At 36.0% G+C, this 21737-nt stretch overlaps 1 protein-coding gene across 2 annotated transcripts in view; it reads right to left on the bottom strand.

Moving 5' to 3' along the window:
* Nucleotides 1-21737, bottom strand: part of LOC105836400 (neurotrimin) — a 147947-nt gene that overhangs the window by 120624 nt on the left and 5586 nt on the right. The window lies entirely within an intron of this gene.

A 21737-nucleotide genomic window follows, 5' to 3' on the forward strand; every position in this document is an offset into this window, starting at 1 on the left:
CGTCTTTCACAGAGAAATATTAGAACTTTTATCTTGCAAATAGAACGGCCTCTCCCGCGTATTGAAACAAATAACAAAAATTTCAGTAAAAAATTTCTGTCTTGAATACTCGCCGTGATATACTCGCAATCTCGTATTACTCGAACTTTTATATTTTGTACAAAAAAATGTGTTTTACGTTCTTATATAAAAAAACTAACTCTGCTCTCCTTTATGTCACATGTATATGAGAGAGAGAGAGAAAGAGAAAGAGAGAAACCAGAAGCGCAATTTATTATAATTTGTATTACAATTGCGCGAGTATTAAAATTCGTTCTTTCTCACAATTAACCTCAAGCTCCCAGTGAAACTTCTCAACTGCAAAGGAGAGGATAGGAGAAAGAATACGAAGAATTACTTGAAAGTTTTAGGCGCAATTATCGTCGACTGCGCTTTGTTAAGTTCGCATAATAGGCACGGCGAAGTGTATCAACGTAAACGTACGAAAGGCTGGAGGACAAATTTCATGCTCCGACGGGTGCCAGTTCTGGCGAATTTCACGGCCCGTCAGGTCGCTATCTCTCGATCGGGAAGTAGGGGTGTGTATATGTGTCTACTTAATAAAGAATTAAGTTTCACGTACGCGCGTGCGCCCCGAGTCGCGTATCACGTGGCGAATGCATCCCGCGCTAATTGCAACACGCACGTGTGCACGCAGTCCGAGATCCCACAAAGTGAACGGGGGTCTGTTCATAATGGGCCACGGGCTCGTCATAAACGAATGTTGCCCAAACGAAACCGAAACCTGAACGTACATCTATAGAAATAATTTTTCGAAATATTATTTTCGCGAATAATGAGAATGCTTTAGTTAATATTGCAAGCAATAAACGTCGCTCGTTCATAAACTTTTTCTGAATGCATTCATTATATAAGTACCGTTGCATTATATAAAGAGTAGATAGAACATGGAATCGATAAAATGTACTTAAACTTTTCAATGTAAATTCCTCTTTCAAAAGTGTCTAACGTTTTACGATAAGATATCTTAACGTTATAGTTATGTTTCCTGGCTAATTATCCACATTCCACTTCGTCGGTCATATAATTATTTTCTGTGTACACTCTTCAGGACGATTCTATGCGGTACTCGTCGAATGCCGATACTCATGGCTTTCTCAGGCCGTCTCTTCGCCCAGCCAGCACAAGCGCAAAACTCTCGGTACGCCGAACGTTGAAAGGGATAAATCCATTAAGGTCCCAGAACGCATAATGCGCAAACGAGCAAATTAGTTAATTAATACTTCGCAAACGCACATCAGAGATAGCTGTTCGGTCTTGGAGCGTTTCCTGGCGTTGGAATACACACGCGCCCGCGTCAAACACACGGAGAAGAGAAACGAGAGTGGGTGTACGTTTGCGAAGCTGTGCGAGGCTCTCGTTCCGGAAAGGAGGAAACCGACAAGAAGTGGGACGCGAGAATGCGGCCTGTGTATGCACAGGGTGCCGGTATACACGAGGGCGCACGTTACCTTTACCGATGCTGACATTACGGCCTCCTACCACGCGAGAATTCGGGAATGTAGACACGGTACTCGCGGGTGTTGAATCGCCTGCTAAATCGAGCCGGGGCAATCTGCTGAAAATTAGTACCCGGCGTTTCGGATATCGCGTTTTCTGCCAAAGGTAAGTGGCGGGGAGCGAGACAGACAGGGTGGGAGGGAGGGAGGGAGGTAAGCGAGGAAGAGAAATCGACCTGATTGTCCCTCGTGAACGACGCGCCATGGATAGAAAGTTATGTGTGCGCGATTCGTGCTCGTTGCATGATAAAGATGGATCCAGACCGAACTAGTTCGAAAACAAACGATCACGAACAAATTCACAGATGAACACGGACGAATGTAGCTTTTTCCTGTAATGCCAAAGAAAATTTTCTGAGGGACGTAAATAAAAAATACATTATCGCTATTCTGCTCCATTCTGTTGTGTCTTGTTTCTACTCGTCTTCGTAATCATCTTCGTAAATGCTCATCAAACTATTAATCACAAAAGCATGCAATTATCAATGTAAATACGTGTGTATCTACAGAGCTCTCGAGTACGCGATTCCTTAAATTCAAATGACTCTGCAAATCAGTCATCCCCGAGGGGTCGATGTAAATTTGAACTCGATCGTACTCGCAGCGCTATTGAAGTAAGTTCGTTCATTTGTGTTTGTTCGCGATCTTCATTTAGTCCGAATCCGACTTGAAGTTTAGATATATATGTATTATTTTCAAATGGAATTGAAATCTAGCATCTAAATTGGCAGACTAATTGTCTATTTTAGAGAAATTGAGTCTTTTCGAGGTACGCAAAAATCAAAATAGAAAATTCTTAGCTATTTCTAAATATACCGTAAGATACTCTAACGATCAAATGAAATAAAACTGCATAAATGTGCAAAATTAGTTCATTAGCAGCAAATTAGGCGAAACGGCAGAACCTCATCTACAAATTGAGCGGACAAGAATTTTCAAATTTTTACTCTAAAGAAATGAAATTTCCAACGTCATTCGCGCGTGGAGAAACAATAGCTACATATTCGTAAACGTCAAAAGCAATTTCATTCTGTCGTCAAACGAACTCGACGACCGAATTCACACTTGTCTATATCGCGTTGTAAAATCTTTCAGTATTTCTACAAAGAACTAATGAACTGGACACACGTTGTATTTCATGCATCGCATGGAAACGATTCAACAATTGACAGCCCGGCCATCAGTTGCGAGGTGCGATTAAATTATTATACGATCCGGATGAAAATAGTCTGGCATTCTCACATTTCCGACGTTTGTTCGATATTTTAATATTACGCGTGCACAATACGAAATTAAATTTAATCCATGCAAACACTGTACTGATATTAATACGCGCGGATTTATCTTGTTAGATAAAAAACAATGTAATACAGATTTAATTCGTATCACATCGGCAATCTACATTTGGCATTGTCAACTTATTTTTCTTGCGACATTGAAGATCCATTAATTACGCTAACGGTTCGTGATTTGCATTCAATTTTGCGATAATTTTTGAGTAAATTAAATCTGTTGCGAGATACAAGAGTATAACGTAAATTGATAACATCGACGATAAGCAATATCACGTAGCAGATCGCGTTGCTTTGATCCGGTATTATAATTTATGCAAATATCGACAAAGATGCACAGTGCTGGTTAAACTTCGTTAAACTTCATTGTGTCTTCCAACTTTCGTATCTCGTCGGTGGCAAACTATGCGCAAGTACATGGGTAAGTTTTCGATGCAGTTTCATCTGCGTAAACATTACTTTCATTATTCATAGCAATTGCAACACAGTTTTCCTGCGCAAAAAATACATTTTCTTCTGTTAGAACAGTGCATAAAGATAAAGTGCAAAATGAAAGGTACGTATTGTAGACATACTGTATATAAAAAATTCAAAGATAAAAAATGACAAAAATATTTAAAATGTTGTAGTTTTTAATTACGCACAAGCGTAAAATGTATAACAATATTAAATATTATAATAAAAAAAACAGCTAACAAGTAGCCCTAGTAATACTTCTAAAGGATACTAAATTAATTCATTAATTAGCTCAATAAATGCTTTCCATCATCGTAATGTTAATAACGATAATTAATTAAAGTTTATTAATGCATTATCATATGACGATACTTTAACGCACAAAGTATCCGTGACATTTTAATTGCATGCAATATAACAGCGCTCAGTGTTACTCTCCATTAATATTCGCAGAGGTAATTAAAAGCGAATTTGCTGTTTAACGAGTTCTCCAATTTTACGCATTAATTTGCTAATTGAATCCCCTAAGAGAAGAGGATTGATAAAGTTTTCGTAGAAATTTTTGCTGTACTTGAATTTCGTTAAACAGCAATAGTTTATAAATATCAGACCTTTCTTCGAATTGTAAATAAATGTTTTTCAGTTGAACGTCACTGAAAATCGCAGCTTCGTTTTTTCTAATAATATCGCATTTTTCTTGAGAGTTTCGAACTCATGACAGGTGCGGCCTGTACAAAACTTCAGTTACTTCGCGCTCAAGAAAAGTTAAGAAATTAATAATTTGGTTGAATAACTTTTGCAAACACCACGGTATAATTTACATACATATTAATATCTAACCAAGTGTGAGACTAAATTATGACATCGAAATGCAAATTTTAATAGAATTTCGTGTCACGCGTATTATTTAAAGTATGCCTTTTAACGCTCTTCAATTCTTGAATTTTTCATAGAATTTTTAACGTTACTTTATATTACAATTATTTCTCATAACGCAATATTTAAAATTACGAAAATTTTAATACATATTCTCGGTAATACATCAGAAGGGAAAGTGGCATTGCAATTATTCAGACAAAATACAATTGCTTTTGTTAACAAAATACCGATAAATTGAACGTGGTACGTTGTCACACAAATGTTAAATGATGACATCTATCTCGGTACGCGATTAATAACATATTTTATAAATTTCTGCAAATTATCAAACGCTCAATGCAAATTCTGAATATCAGAAAATTTAGCTATCCTAGATAACTGTCCCTATAATACTACACAATTTGTATAATACAAATGTGACATTAATAATAATAATAACACGAGATTGAAAATGAAACGTTGATGATTAATGCAATAAGAATAGACATAAATGGCAAAAGTTAACAGTTTCATTAGTATATATTAAGTATGTCATCACTTTCGAATTTATTCTTTCTTTTTTGAAGAATCATTAATGTAACAAAGTGAAAGAGCCAATACTTATTGCTGCTATTACACTATATGAATATCAAGTATATAATGGCATCCATTTCTATTTGTTATAAAAATTCAACTATTCCTATTGATCCCAAAATGCATTTCCATATAGCTATATGAAAGCATTGCCAAATGTACGATATGAGAGACGAATCATAGCGAGTATAACATGCGTAACTCACCACGCCAGTTCGCTGAATAATATCGCGCAACCCGCTCCGATCGTCCGCGCGATGGAAAATGCGCGAGCATCCAGTCAAAAGTTTTTGTATTTTGCATTGCACATTTTTTTTGGTGTGTGTATATCGCGTTGCCCTTTCGCGAATATTCCGCGTCGGCTCGCGCACGCAAACATTTCACAAATTACACGGTCTGCAATAAAAAATGCAAAACGTTGTACAGGCCCTCATGGAAATTAGATTTTTGCTTTGAAAGGCTGTTTTGTTGGCAGCGATTCTTTTCAAAAAGTGTTTACCACGTGAACATGGAACGAAAGCTTACAATCCATTTTATTAAAAAGTGCCTCGCTTACTTTTAGGAATATTGCATTTAATATAAATTGTGTGTGATTGCAATGCCACGCGTTATTATTATTATTGTTCAGTACAATTCGCATGTTTCATCACGCAATATTGTAAATCGACAACGGACTTTCGGGCCGGCGAGTCAGTCTGCGGTAAATCAGAATTCAATATTCTCGAGTGATGTTAGTACGGTGTAGTTTCATGATATAATACCTAAATCGTACCGCGCGCGCGACGTATTGTACAGGATGAAACCGAGGAATAAAGCTCGAAACGAGGGCAGATGAAATAATATTGCTGATGGAATCGGATCTGGCCGGAGACTATTCGGATGAAATAAGCAAAGAAAATTGGATCAGGCAGCACCCCCCCACCCCTCCTCCTTTTCCTGGCAATTTTAAATACAAAATATATCACAGAATCGTTAGTGAACAGACACAAGGAAAAGAGTTGAAAGATGAACGTCGCGTAATCAGGTTAATCAGAAAAATGGAACTAGAGCTTTAACGTTCTGTAATTGCGTAAAGTCCATAGGAGTTATTAATGTTGATAAAGGCAGTACATCCACGAGCGAGAGGGCAAAAGATTCTCCTCCGCGAGAAAGGTTCAGTTCATAGACAAAGAAATCCAAATAATTTCAATCTCTCCCATCATGGCATACGAAGGGGCAGAAAATAAAAGTCGTCCGGCGATGTCTGCGGTTCGGACGGAATTGAATCGGGCCGCTCGGTCTCAGGCGAGTAAAACAAATCGAGAGCGATGTAAAATACCCTGCGGAATCATCACTCACCGCCAACAAGTAAACCGAAAAGGGTGAGGATCAAAAGAGGATCCGGGTCGGGCAAAACTACGAATAAATATTGTCCCATCGTTCGCGCCGCCAATATCACAGAGCAGGGGAGGAAACCAAAATGCATATATACGAGCACTTGCGAGAGGGAGTGTGTGTAAGTGATAGCGGCGCACACGGTAGCACAGAGCGAGAACGACGACGTCTTGTTTATCCCGCGAGGGGTTCGTAAAACTGATCCAATCATCGTCTCCTCGGTCGCACGGACGGGAAGTACCGGGGTTGAACTGGCTGCGAATAGCCGGTCAACCGATCCCCCGGACCTTCTTCTAGATCGAGCTTTTATATAGAGTCCGTATCAAAAACTGTCCACTCCAAGTTTGAAATCTGGAGAGATTGAATTCTTAATAGAAATAAAATAAAGCAATGGAAAATTGCAAACAGATTCTCCTACATGTTCATTTCAAAAGTGTCTTAGGAAATGTCAACTCGCCATTAAGAAGTATCTCGAAAAAAACGTTATTTAGTATTTACACATGATAATTAAACAAGTAACAAATTAGCTTTTATTTTAAAATAATTGATATTACTTCTCGTAAAATAAAACTATTTCTTCTATAATAATACATTTGCATCTCTTCTTGCTTCGATTTTTTCTTTTTATAAATCTAATAGCCGAATAATGTCTGACAATGAGTCAAATTTAATTTTTAAAAAAATTTAAATCGAATTTCAAACATCTTTTAAGACAGCCTGTATTGCACAGTCTTCCAAAGGAAGGCAAAAGGAGATAACCCGCTGCCCGTATGCAAATTTACCGTGCCACCTCTGAATCGTTTCTAGTGGACTCCTGTGTGACATTTAACGCTCGTAAGGGGCCGGCTCAGGAAACCGTTTGTTTCTTTTTATTAAATTTAGTATCCCGGCCGAGCAATGTTTTCAGCCGAACACATTGTTACAACGGTGAATAAAAATGTAATTTTTGTGAGGATATTGTTAGCCGCGGCTGAATTGTTAAATGTAAATTTTGAATTTGTTACGTCACGGGTCAGACAACATATCTATTTTTCTTTCATTTGGAAACTATTGCAAACTTTACATCTGTAAAAATTTTATTTGTGTTTTATTATACTCGTATTAATTTAACAATATCTCGCTTCCAACCGTTTTACCATTTTCAGAACAAACCCTGACAAAGTTTTTGTACTTTATAAAAAAAATATAAACCAATAGATGTTTTTTTAAAAATTAAAGTTTATGCCAAAATACATTTGAGGACGACTTCTTAAAAAGTACCGCTGTAGATAGATTTAAATGTAATTACAGATTCCTACATTTCTGCAAAAGTCATACTTTTTAATATCATATAAAAATTTTTCCAACCACCTTCGTCACGCTGGAAACTTTAATATCCGCCTTTCAGAGTTTCGCGGAGGTAAAGCCGAAGTAAACTCCGATTGATAGATCGATATCCATTTCCTATCGCAGTAAATTTCATACTAGTAATAAATATTTCATTAACCTCTACAAAATACATGCCGGAGCTAGCTTAATTTCCCTGATTTGCTTTGCAAGCGCAATTAGAAAAACGTTTCCGCCAGGTAACTATGCAAATCATATTCTTCTTTATACAATTGAGATGCAATTCTAACCGCCGAGTCTAAACGCAATATGTATGTATATATTTACGATAAATAAAAAAAGATTTACAACAAATGCACGACTTTTAAAACATAAATTCACCGATACTTTTTATCCTTGCTTTTTGCGAACAAATATTACTTCTTTTCTCAGGATCTCAATGATAATCTGAGAACAAATGCAAATCAAATTTTAATTGATAACCCGATAGTATAATGTTGCATAACTGCACAAATAAAATCGGTTTTATCACATGTACAAAAATCTTGATTATATAACAATGTCTCGATTTGTTCAACGTTAGTTTAAAAGTAAATTTTAGTCGGCGGATCAATACCTGGTTCCCATCACAGGAAAGGCTATCTGAAATCGTCATCTGAACCGCGAAAGAGATTATAGACATCTATACGCGCTACATATCTCCATCGCGATAAGTGTAATCGCAGAATCTAGTTCTTCATGTTTTGAAGAAGTGGAGCGCAGATATTTTGCATCCGGCAGTAACGCATCCTGACACGAACTAAAGCGAATATCGATAACGATAACGATCACCGATCTTCAGCCACGCAAAAAGATCAGGTGGAAATGTAGCAAATGGGATTTTGCAAAATTGTCGAAGATCGAGAAAGGTATCCATCAGCGCAATCTGTGTAGTTTTAGCAAATGTACTTTAAAATTTTTTCACGTCAACTATTTTTACGAAAAAAAAAAAAAAAAAAAAAATTTAATTCGTCTCACAGAAAACGTTGTGCTAGCACGGAGTTTTTCACTCGCGTCGTATTTTTAAATTAAAATCTTTTACCTTCGTATTGACGCCCAAAATTGTAAACAGAAGCCATCATTTGGCTGCTTTAGAACTGTAAATTTATGGCAAGTTGGCCTTCGTTTTGATGTCACTATAATTAAGCTAATCGAGCGCCAAGTCAATCGAGATAATAAAAAACGTTGATTAGTTTGCTACAAACGGTTACTATATAAATAAATGTAGCGTAGCGTCCGCAGTAAATAAAAAGCGGAGAGACGTTTTCTCGTTAATTAAAGTATTAAACGTATAATTCAAATGAAAGGCTAATTTTAATGAAACAACATAAAATCTCTTGTCAAAATTCTTGATTCGAAAGTGAAAAAGCGTCAAAGTTTACGAATATACGAGCTGACATTTCAATTCTGAGCAATAAAACAGAAGTCGCGAAATTCGTTCTCTTTCTCTATTCCCCCTCCTCCCCCTTCACCTTGACGGAGTGCACTTCATTTTGATACCAAGGCAAACATAATCAAGCTACTTCCATTCCATCTTTGCCTGGCGACAATAAATGATACAAGGCGTTATTTACCGCGAGATATGAAGTATACACGAGATGAGGTCTTCATCCTCTCAGTCTCTATCCTGCTGCGCATCTTACGCGTATATAGTATATATAAGAAACATCCATTTCTACCAGCTGCGACTTAAGTATTTATGCTTCCGTATACCGACATACGGCATTACCACGCCAGTTTCGTAAATGAGTTTTTCATTAACCATCGCTACGTGTCTTGCCTCGCGACGAACTTGCGTCTTCTCACCCCACGTGTATCATTCGTCAAACTCGCCGAGGCTCAATATCGATTTCCTGTTCCTGTTGAGATCAAATGTGTCGATAGATTGTTAATAAGTTCAACGAAACACGGTATCGGTCGGGAAATAATCGAGGACCGCGAAGGCGAGAGAGATAGCCGTCAAGAAACTCACCTCGATAATTCAACGATTTTCTGCAGATTATCGGCGAAAGGAAAATGAGAAACGGGACGCCGGGTATCCACGCGATTGCTTCACTTCCCGCGCGTTATCGGAGCGGACAGTCTAGATTAGCGGAATTGCTTTAGCCCGATGCACGGGCTGTATTAGCAGATGCGGTTTGGCACGATTACCTCCTTCCCCTCCTGCCCGCTCTGACTGCTATCAGAACTGTTTCGGAGTACAAAAGTCCATTAATGGAAGTCGAGAGGCGCGTGATCGAACTGCAAACTTTGTTTCGCCGTTGGCGTTAAATTTTTGAGCGCTACTGTTAAAAGCGCCTTGACAAATCGGACACGGTGGTTTACACCGCAAACATTCGTTATCTCCTTATCTCCTAGACGTTTCCGCACGCTCAATATTTCACTGTTTCCCGTGATAAATTCAAATCGCAATTACACAATAAACACGCATGTATCGCAAATCGAAACGGAACGGGGAACCGTCTCGATCGCAAAAATTTTTAAGTCCCGCGAAAACGACACGCTGATCGAACGTGATAACACTCTCGTTAATAGCGGGGAAAGGAATCGTAAAGGAAGTTCGGCGGTTAATTTACTAATACGTTTAAATCGACACGAACGCGCGACACGAACAGGAAGATAAAATTGTAGACCGGTGATAAAATTAAATTACCCAAGGTGCGATCCAGGCTCGAGAACTTTATACAACTTTACGACATCGATCACGTTCCGATAGTTAAATATTAATTTCTTGAGGCATCGTCGCTTTACAGTTGCCCCTCGTGACACTTTATTTGGACATTCACGAAGTAGCGTACCCTAAGTATACTGTAATTAGCGTTAAAATATTGATAAATAGGTATAAATTAAAATAGGCATTAAATAAAATATTTATTGCAATATTTAGTCAAATCTCTTTACTTTCCTAATAAGAGATAGGAATGAAGTCACAGCTCCTCGCCTATCTCAATTTCCGGTCCGATTTGCCCGTCGAAATTTTACCGAACATCCCATAAAATCCTGCCTTTTCGCCTATAATTTTTCGTATCAAGATTACTCGCGGCAGATAGTAGACAATTCGATTTTTATTGCATATTACGTGATATAACCTAAACTTTTACGATACTACCATCTCCTCTTGACACGTACTTTTCTCAGACCCACAAACTTGTTTACACTCACTACGCCCCGTTCAAGGTTTTATGAGACTATAATTCAATTTTCATAAGAAACGCCACAAAAAAGGTATGCAAATTTGAGAATTTACGATAAGCGACCTGTGTCCTTTTATTAAATCAATACGTAAGATCATCCAGTTCGCTACCCTCTATTCGACATATCTTTGTAGCTTAAATGTAATTATTAAAGATAAATCCTGCATTATAAATTTCGTCGGTTAATCGTCGGCACGTTATCATGGGTTATTCCGCCCAATATCTCAGTCGGTTCAGCTTTTTAATATTCAATACAAGCACTCGGTTTTTCTCTCTCGTTTACTTAAAATCGTAAAAGCGTGAAAACGCGATGACAGATTCGCATTTGCCGCGAACTCTCGATTGAAACGCCGACATCGCGTATTGTCCGGGATCGATCCAGTAAATCGATATCTCCGTTATATCACAGCTTAGTGAAAACCAGGCAGTCGCAAATCAGACACCACGCGCGCGCCAGTCTTATAGACGGGTTTATCTGCGCCTGCGATATGCTGGGTAAAATTTTATACCGCTCTTCCGCTTTATATTTCGGCCTGATCAGACCCGCCCTCCCCCGCGTGTGTATGGGTTGGCGTTATATGTATGTATATATACCCCGCGGACCGCATAAAACCTTCGCGCTTGATGCTGAGGCATCAATATCAGGAGGGCATATTTTATAGTCAAACACACGTTCCCTAGCGCGGTGCGCTTTACGTATGAATTATTCTCGCCGCCCGCTCGGAGCGCGCGCCGAAATCACTCAACCCGGCTACACCGGTGCGAAGAACGAATTACATTGCTGCACTTTGTTAACTTTCAGAACTTGTACTTCGGCCATGTTCAATGAGTCACGTCGCTCATCACCCTTAAATAATAACATCCATCTCCATGTTTTTAAATATGTTACAATTTCAATAAATGTTCCTGAAGACTCTCGCAAACTGCACTGTTAAATATTAGAGAGATGAAATTTAAACCAATTTCCTGTTAAATTGAGTTAAATTGTTTAACTCCATTGTTTTAGTTAGATTAACAACGTATTGAGCAGGAACAATAGTAATAACTAGAAATGATTAAAAATAACTTAAGTTGGATATAATTCGATATTACGAATTTAATAGTATTTTTTATTCCGATCGAACAAGAAGTTTGCGCGTGTAAGATCTCGACATATAATTCTAAATAATTTATTATTGCTAAAATTTTTACTCTGGAATAGATACAAACTCACAGAAATTTTGACAATGCAAACGCGAATTTACGGATTTATGCATGATTTGTACAATCGATTGCATGAATGTAGTTACATTATTGTATTAATAGCATGTTTAATTATGTGTAATAATTACGTAATAGTTTACAATTGATCTGATTGAATTTTGCCTGATATTGCTATCGCGTATCAATTGACCCCGCGCCATAAAAAATCATTTGTTAAAAGTTTTACTGACTTACAGTTATTACGATTCTTTGACTTTTCCTTTTTCTTTCGTCCAGTGTAACAAACGAGTGCACTACTTTTTAACACGCAGAAACGCACAAAAGAGCTCCCAAAAAGATATAATAATATCAGTATTAGTTGTACAATATATGAGACTCGTAAAAAAAAAAGCAAAAACCGTTTATCAGATTATCGAAGGTGAATGCAAGCAATTTGTTTGCGATCTGCGACAATAGACCGAATTCGCGCATCTGGCCAAATTAGATTGCACGCGGCAAATAGGGACGCGTGCGTAATGTCGATAAAGGCAATTATTTTCATTTTCCGTGCGGATTATATTATCACATTGGGCAATCACGCCTGATAATTAGCTATAACGTACAATCATCCATCAATAATTCGCCATTTTTGCGATCAACGCGATAAATATTTTGCATGATTTAATTGGGTTTAAAAACGTTGTGAAAATTGAGCTTAATTAATGCGCCTTGTCTAGTAATTGTCAAAAAATTTCATGAAGAAACTCTTCAAGTTACGTAAATGTCGCGGAATTTTTGGTATACAAAGATAACGCGCAAGGAATTTAAATTTAAGAAGGAATAAAAAATTCTTAAAAGAAAAGATCACACCAAGAGATTGAAAAATGTTTCTCAGATGAACACTACAAAATGTAATAATATATTAAACAAAAGTGCTCATCAATAACGCGCGTCGTTATTTATCCATTGAAATAATTATTCCGAAATTGACAGACGGTTCGCGTTAATTCATGTTATATAATACACACGTCGCTCATCGTATGGAGCGCAGATGTGCCTACCCATCATCCCCAGCGCGACTGAAATTTCATCTCGATATAGTTTACGCTAAGTGAAATACCGTCATGATAGTTTCTCATCATCGTTCCGCCTGCTGTCGCGGGCGGAAAAGAGAGAAGAAATAATCACATCGTGCTTGCTGGTTCGCATTTTTGGTATACAGAAAGACCTTCGCCCGCAATTTTCAGCGAACACGAAAAGCGTTCGCTTGAAAATATTCTGCCCCAATTGAAACTAATGCCGAGAGAGGCGCCTCTCTCGTTGCCTCCGAATAAAATGTCCTACCGTATTTGTACGTAAGTACAATTATTATATTTCATCTACCTTCGCCGAAAATAAACTCTGACGTCATTAAAGTCGAAGGAAAGTAGACGCAACGACGTCCATTAGTCTGACACACTATTTTTCCATTACCGCTCGCCTGCAATGAAGCAAATTACGAATAATTTTTCATTTTTATTTCCCTCTCCTCCCCTCGTTCCTCGTCGAAAGATCCAAAATAAATTGCGTACGAGATCCTTCGAAAAGAATGGAAATTTATTGTCGCAACGACGGATCTGTGACATCCAGAAATGTCGCCGTCCGCGCGAGTGTGAAATATACGCTTCGTCCGCCGGCCGGCGCTTGATTATGTTTTCGCGAGTATGATACGGAGGTATGGGTCTGCAAGATTTGAATATTCGCGGTAGCCAGCGGTGATATCGATCGCGGGTGAAGGGACCGCACGTGGCACGCGATCGAATTCCGTGACGCGCTACGCGCTGTCAAACGTGGAGTCATTCCTGTCCATTTATTCCCGTTGAATATCCAACGATTTCATTAAACTTGTATTACGAATCTCGAATCTGTTTGTTGATGCGTTCAACTCGCTACGTCATCGAGTGATACGCGCGCACAATAAATGAAAATAGAAAAAAAAGTTAAAAAGACGAACTGGCGAAACAATTGAGATACAGCGATTCCGGCCAAAATTAATTTCGGTAAATGGGAAAATGGAGCTCATACATTTTTAGATATTGTGACGAAAAAGCAAGGTTCGCGGGCTTATGCGAGATTCAAAAATGAAAAAACTGTCTACCGCATCGACTTTCCCGATAGGTACGGATAATGCGAGACACAATCTGTTTCAATAAAATTTCAATTCTTCGGAACAAGCCGTCGCAAGCGGGGACGTCAACGGGAACCGCAAATAATTGTACCCTCGGGAATTGCCACTTCGAAACTTCGCCGCTAACAGAATCCTTGTAATAGCCGATGACGGGGCGAGTATGAGAGACGGAAAGGGTGAGTGGGTGGGTTAAGGACATCGTTTCTGTGCTGGAAACTATTGCTAGCGCATTCGCCGATTCAACTCACGAAATCGTGCAAAGAATGTCGAAGTTTATGAAGAAGGAGCACGTGACGTATCGGTCTACGATTACAACTTCGTCCGATAAATCTCCCTCGTAAATGCGATCGCTCAAAATGATTATTATAGTTGAATGTGAAATTGAAACAGTGACAAGACTACATTCGTGGAGCCATTAATAGGCATAATTGTATTTTGTTAATAGTATTAGAAAATTCATACATTTATTTAATTGAGAAATCAGTGACAGATTTTTATCGATAATATCATATTTCTGTTAATTACGATAAAATTTGAACGAATATCTTGTATCTCGCGTGTGTGCCTATGCAAAAAATGCATTGCTGCAGATTTTCCGCGATTGCGTACCGCATCACAAACCTCGAAGTTAATTACATGCACATTGTTAAATGATGATTTAATACGGTATTATTAAATGATGTTACAAATTCAGATTAAAGTCAACATGCGTAATGTATTTTTAGAATTTCTGACATTATGAACATAAAATATTTCATTAATTCAATTACTGCGTTAATTGCTAAGTCTGCATATGCATTCTTTAAACATGCGCGTTTATTAATTACATTTTGTGTTGCATATATATATATATATATATATATATATATATATATCATTTCGTTGGATTTTATCGTGCGAGATTGACACTTGAAAATTACTGATTAAACGAGAATCATCAAATAATAAATAAATATAAAATATTTGTGTAATCATTAGAAATTACTGAATAAACTAATGTGATAAATTTGATGTATCCTGTTGCAAATATACAAAACTTTATAATAATTGTTTTTCTTCAGATATTTTCGACAATCATAAATTAATGCATATAAATTATCTGGTGGCAAAATCGAGAAACAAAATATTACCTAAATAATATTTCTGCATAATATTGGCAAAAACACATTCGACCATTAATCTGTTGGTATTAAAAAGGGATTGCGACAACATCAATAAATGAATCATGCAACGTTTAGTAACAGCCAGAAAATGCGCGAAATAACGTTAAGCTGTTATAATTCACAATGTTTTATATCTGATAACATTAAAACGAAAATACGTATAATATAAAATAGCAGTAGTGACTCGTAAAATTTTTTAACGTATACTAATAGAAAATCTTCCCTAAAATTCAAAGGATCATCACGCAAATGAATCATCCTTTACAACTGATCATTTATATCAGACTGTAGGAGCAATCACACACTCCATTAGACGAAAATTCGCATAAAACTCAGCGTACCATCTTGGACACGCTATGAGGGTATCCAATTTACGTGAAGACAAATATCACGACATTTTCCACGGTAATGAAAGTGGAAGAAGCTTGGTACAACCGTTTTGTTTTCTTACATGGCTATGTAAGAACGCATAAACAAAAGAGAGAACTATAATACTCGAAAAACGCATGAAACAGCTAAGAAGAAACAGAAAGCAAACGGAGAGTGAGAAAGAGAGAGAGAGAGAGAGAAGGGGAGAGACAAGAGTAAGGGAGAGAAAGAGAGCATGAGGAAGGAATTTCCTCGGCGCCCCCAGAATTCAATCACACCGTGTTTACAGCTCAGTACACTTAATCCTCTTTATTGGATCCAAAGCGTTTGCCGGTGCGGCGTATCTCAGAATTTGATCAATTTTATGGGCAAAGGATTTGGATGATACTTGCGAACCTAGCATCTGTCTATTTTGGTTCTCATCAAAATTATGTCGTGTCTTCTCAAACCAACGTTAACAATGTTACGATGCATTTGTTATTCTTGAAGATCTAATTCTATACAGAATATACCATGATAGTTTAATGAGCAATTACGGAATTCAAAATTGAAAATCTCAACACAGAGATAAGTGCGTAATTAACCGTGTCGTCGCGAATGAGTGTCATAAAAAGGTAACAACTTTTTACCATAAAAGAGTAACAATAAGGAGAAATAAAAGAGCGATAAAGATTCCCAAAAACTTAAAAGAAATAGTTTAACTCCTTAAACACAAAGAAACCAAATCAAAAAATATCTCCTTTATTTCCCCTTCAAAAAAATATTTGAGAAAAGAAAAAAGTATACTTGAAATATTTTCATAATTTTCCTCTACCGTGCTCTAACTTTTTTTCTATTATCTCTTCTCCATCACTAATAAAACATAAAAAAAAAACACGACAAAGAACATTAAATAACAATTTCATATTAAAGAAGGTCAGTATTTTGTTTTTATAGTCTCTTAATTTATTTTTTACTTTCTATCTTCATTTATTATTTATTTAAACAATAAATTAAGTAATTTAATAAGTTTTAAAAAATTTAATATTAAAATTATTCAAACATCATTATTATTTAAATATTTTTAAAAAATATAACATGTGTTTTTATTTAATGGAAGAATTAAAAAAATACGTAATGCATTATTCATATGTGTATTGCAATAGTAACGGCAAAGTTGTAAACAATGTCGCTCTGTAAAATACAGATGCATCTAAATCATAGTAATGTATAAAACAATACAAAATATAATTGTTACGTGCATAAAATAATTAAAAATAATTTTAATATAGCAAGTAAATAAAGAAATTAATAAATTTATTTACCCAGCGATTAATTATCATCATATATATAATTATTAAGATAAAATCACGCGATACTTTTGTTATTCAAAGCATTTGCGATCCAATGGTTAACGCGTCATCCCATGTTTTCAATTAAAAAATAATTGGCAGACACTTTACAATTTAATTGATGGAAAACTTTAAAATACATTTGATTCTAGCTATGTTAGGGAAACAGTTACATATCGTGACAAACAATTTATTATTTTAATAAACTATCATTTTTTACTTCGCATGTATAAACCACCTTGGCAAGTCAATACATTTACGGAGCAATAAACGTGAGAGTTGATTAATTGCACTCTCCGATATTCGTTTAATGTCATTTAAAGGTAAAGGATCGTCTTTCCTATAGCACTTGTCACGACCGCGCCTGGAGAGATAATGATAGGACGACACACCGAGCGACTCGTTCTACTACCTGCCTATATAAATCTTACAACGTGAATAAAACAAACGCAAAAACAATTCAAGTACTGCGCGCTAAACAATCTAACTTGACACAAAATATTTGACACTTTATATTATATGCCAAAAATTTCATTACTTTAAGTTTCAAATTAAATATTAATAATCGATCGATCATTGTAGCTACCATATTCGAACTGCCATATCTGTTAATTTGAACACTCTGAATTATCAATATGCGGAAATAGATAGATAAATTATATCGATGATAAGTGTAAACTTTTGAGCTGTACGCGAGACCAGCGTCGTTAGAAAAATGATTAACGTCTATGAGTATATCGGAACAAAGTAATAAGAGTTAAGAGCAATAAGTGATAGAGTTCTCGTTCCCTGTCACTTCGATTGTTGCTAGCAATGAGTAAAATGAAATAGAACCCAAACATGATTTCGTTAATGAAAGGCGCGATCGTCGCATCGTGATAATTAGATACGTATTCGTAATTAACCGTGTTTCGATATTTTACGCGTCCTTAATAACAGGAGTTAATCAAATCACGCAATTTCCCACGGTGATCGTTAACTGTTTGTAGCGAATCGCGTTTAGCAATTCCTAGCACTTGTCGCAATCGCGGTACGAGAGATAATGTGACGATGCGTGGAGCAACACGTATACAAATGCAGCGCACTGTACGCCACAAAGTATAAACAAATGAACGTCGAGCGCTATCGTACACATACCAGCCAATTCGTAGTTTCTACAAAATATTTAACGTACTGTAAGTAAAATAAATACTGAATATTCTGTTTATTGCATTTGAAATTAATTTTGACGAATAAACACAATAATTCTCTCCTCGTATTTGTTTCAAGAATAAAATTTCTTTATTATTTTAATCGAAAAAATATTTACATAAATTTATTGATCATTACGTCATATTCTTACATCTCGAAAGGAGAAAGAAATTTTGAATGGTTTTAATTAAACAAAAATTCTTTTGTGATTTTAATAAACCAAGAAAAATAAAATTCGCAAAAAATATGACAGCTCATTTCCATTCATTTATTAAAAACGCAATTTTATGAATCTCAGGATAGGAAAAACATTTGAGGAAGAGTGATATAATAATTAATTTCTATTTTTCCCCATTACATAAATAAAGATAAATTTTATTCTGTTATTAAATATTAATTTATATATAATATTAAATTTAATATAATTTATTTTATATTGATGTAGTTAGTCAATTATTTAAATACATTTAGTTTTAATTTTAATTATTTAAACTTCAGTTTTAATTATTTAAATACATTTTATTTAAATATGTTTTAATTTTAAAAGAATTTGAATTATCTGCGTAAGAGTTTAAAATATTTATAACAGTTTAAATTTGTTATTAATAATTCTTAATTTACCGATATGTGTTGATTGTCATAGTATTTAAGAAATAAAAAGATTATGTGTGCAATAAAAATTAATCATTAAAGCATAAAAATTGACAACAAATTTGTATATAAATCATATTTTGATCATTTATAAATCAAAAATTATTTTGGTGTAAGGATTTATTATTTAATTTTCATTAAATTTCAAATATTGCAATTAAATACTTTTTCAACTAAAATAAATCTCAATCAAATAATGAGAAAAATATTACAATAATAAATTTAACAAAAGAAGTATTGCCAGACATTTTCTGAGAATTATAAAATTATTTTACAAGTCGGCCATACAAATTTCAATAATCCCAAAAATTAAATTAAATTTGTCTATAAATATAGTACAAAACAGCACAGTATCTGCTCAAACCTAAATTTATCTATAACACAAAGTACTCTAACAAATCTATGGAAGATCTATGGAAATCAATTGCAAGAGAGATTGACAGAAGGAACTCGGGTTAAACGATAAAAAACCTTTATGCGACACAATTAAAAAAATGTAATAACCATTTCTGTCTTCGAATTCTAAAAGCTATAAATTATTTTCAAAAGCACATTAACTTGTTACAGTACCTTTCATAAGTCTCCGTAATGATAGTTTGTACGTAAGTAAATAAATGCTAAATTTAAGTCTACGCTTTTTCAGCTTTCTCCCTTTGCAAAACGTTGAACGCTTGTACAAACAGTTACATTTTGACGACAGACTGCCAGACGTTTTCCCCACTGAGAAACTGGAAAATTACGGTTTAGCGGGTTGTCCGGGAAAGTAACGAACCAAAGTGTGATAACAAAGCGCTCCGCGTTGCACGGATGCATTTACAAAACGCACGCACAAAGCTGGCATTCGTTTGTAAACCACTGCGTAATGATACGGTTTTACAGCGTTCCTTCTATTTCCGCTCTCGTGCGCGTGGTCGGCACACTAGAGAGAGAGCCGGATCGAAGATAGCAATAATTAGTGGAACATGAATCGCTGAATTCCTGTTGGCGGATCGATAATGTGCTCGCGACACACACTGTACGACAAGTGATTTACATACCAGCGTGGCAAAAATGTCCAGCAAAAGTGTTGGTGCACATCGACGTATTCTGAGAGAGACCCCGAGCATAAATAACTCCTTGAAAAACGGTCAGAAAACGATGCGTCGTATCTCATGTTTGAAAAGCGTGTCGCGCACGCGATAAATTACGCTTTACAATATTAACCGTCCGAATGCCCCTTACTCTATCTCACGTTATTAATGCAGAGCTGCTCGAGTGTTGTTGAAATACACGATTGCTCGGGGTCTTACATCTTGCGGACTGACGCTCGAGACATTTTTAAAGCGTTTCGGTTGATGTAATAATGCGAGGGGATTTAACACAGAAGGATCGTCTATCCTTAAAGGTGAACCTTCTATTCTTCGATATAACAATCTTCGCGCAACGTTGAATTCGTCTTATAATTCATCATGAGTAATAAGGAAGCGTTATTCACAGACGGCATTTAAATCTTTATAAACCACGACAATCAAGCTGCGTCACGAATAAGTTATCAGCAAGATTAATAAAGAATATTGAAGATTGTCTAGCGTAATGGCCGTATATAATCGCCTATCTTTATCAAATTATTTTATTTATTATACTTTAATTAATAAAATCTCCATTTATTGACGTTAACGAATCCGAGAGTTTTACATGTGGGAGTAACTTCAATCAGTCTTACGAATATCGAACAAAACAATCGCCACTAAACCACCTGTTACACGTGCCAACTTTTTTATAATTTCATAAAGACGCAACTCAATTTACACACCTATTAAACATTTTGCGTGCTTTATTAGCGCGATAATGTTACGACCAAACTTCAAGCTTTCCATTCATAAACATTCTTTTCTCGTACAACTCTTCTTCCGCCAGAATACACTCGTGATAAACAGCGTAATTTTTCTCAAAGTGCAATTTAATTAATGTGCACATTCAGAAACAATGCCCAATGAATAACGCCAGATTTGAAAAGAAACGCTAATTGGCTAAATGAATGGCAAACAGTTTTACTCCGCTCGAATATACTTAAAAAAAATTGCGTACAATTACTTTACGAAAGTAGAGCTTTATTATTTTGCTGATATCTAGCGACATAATTACCGGAACGTAGATATTCTCTTGCAAAATTAGAATGTAAATGAAGTTAGAGAAACAGCAATAAAGTTAATGACACAACTACTGGTCGTTAAGATCGTTAAGAAATGAATCCCCGCGTATCCCACTTTTTGTTTTGAAACGACCTGCCTCGTCTACGTAATTTTCGCGAATATGAAACAATTTCGATCTCGGAAGTTTTCCTTGGAACTGTCAAGTGCAGCATAAAACGGAATCGGGCGATAAGCGCGTCTCTTCTACGAAAAATATTCTCGTTGCGAGGCAAGTCTAGACCTCTGTACGGTGACGCATCGACACAGGACAATTTCATCAATATAGCAAGAAAAAAAAACTTTTAGCATCAACGCATTCTTTTTTACATAAATTAAATCGTCCAATATTTTACACCATAAGAGAGAGAGAAAGAGAGAGAGTTACCGTCATTATTGCACTTAATACAAAACTAATTTTCTTATACAACTCAAGAAAATTACTATTTTCTAACTACTATTATTATATAATTTGTCTTTTTTCAAAATTTCTAATTATGGTAGTTCTGTTGCATTAGCGTAATATTTTTATTTCAAACCTAATAATAATCTCGCATGCTTGTATCATTATACGTCTGTTTAATTACGATATACGTAGATATCCTGTGCAAGAGAAGGGAAGTTGTCACGTACTGTCTAGTATAACACGATGACATATGTAACCGCAGATAGCAGTTCCGTTCATAATTCGAAAATAAAGTAAAAATAAACACCGAATCATACCGCGTATCTCTCCGCGCGCTCTCTCGTAAACGTCATGAACAACTGAAGAGTAGCAAAAATAAACGCGACGAGGGCAATGAAATGAATTATTCGTCGCACG

The sequence above is a fragment of the Monomorium pharaonis genome, chromosome 7, assembly GCF_013373865.1.
Source record: "Monomorium pharaonis isolate MP-MQ-018 chromosome 7, ASM1337386v2, whole genome shotgun sequence".
NCBI classification, from domain to species: domain Eukaryota; kingdom Metazoa; phylum Arthropoda; class Insecta; order Hymenoptera; family Formicidae; genus Monomorium; species Monomorium pharaonis.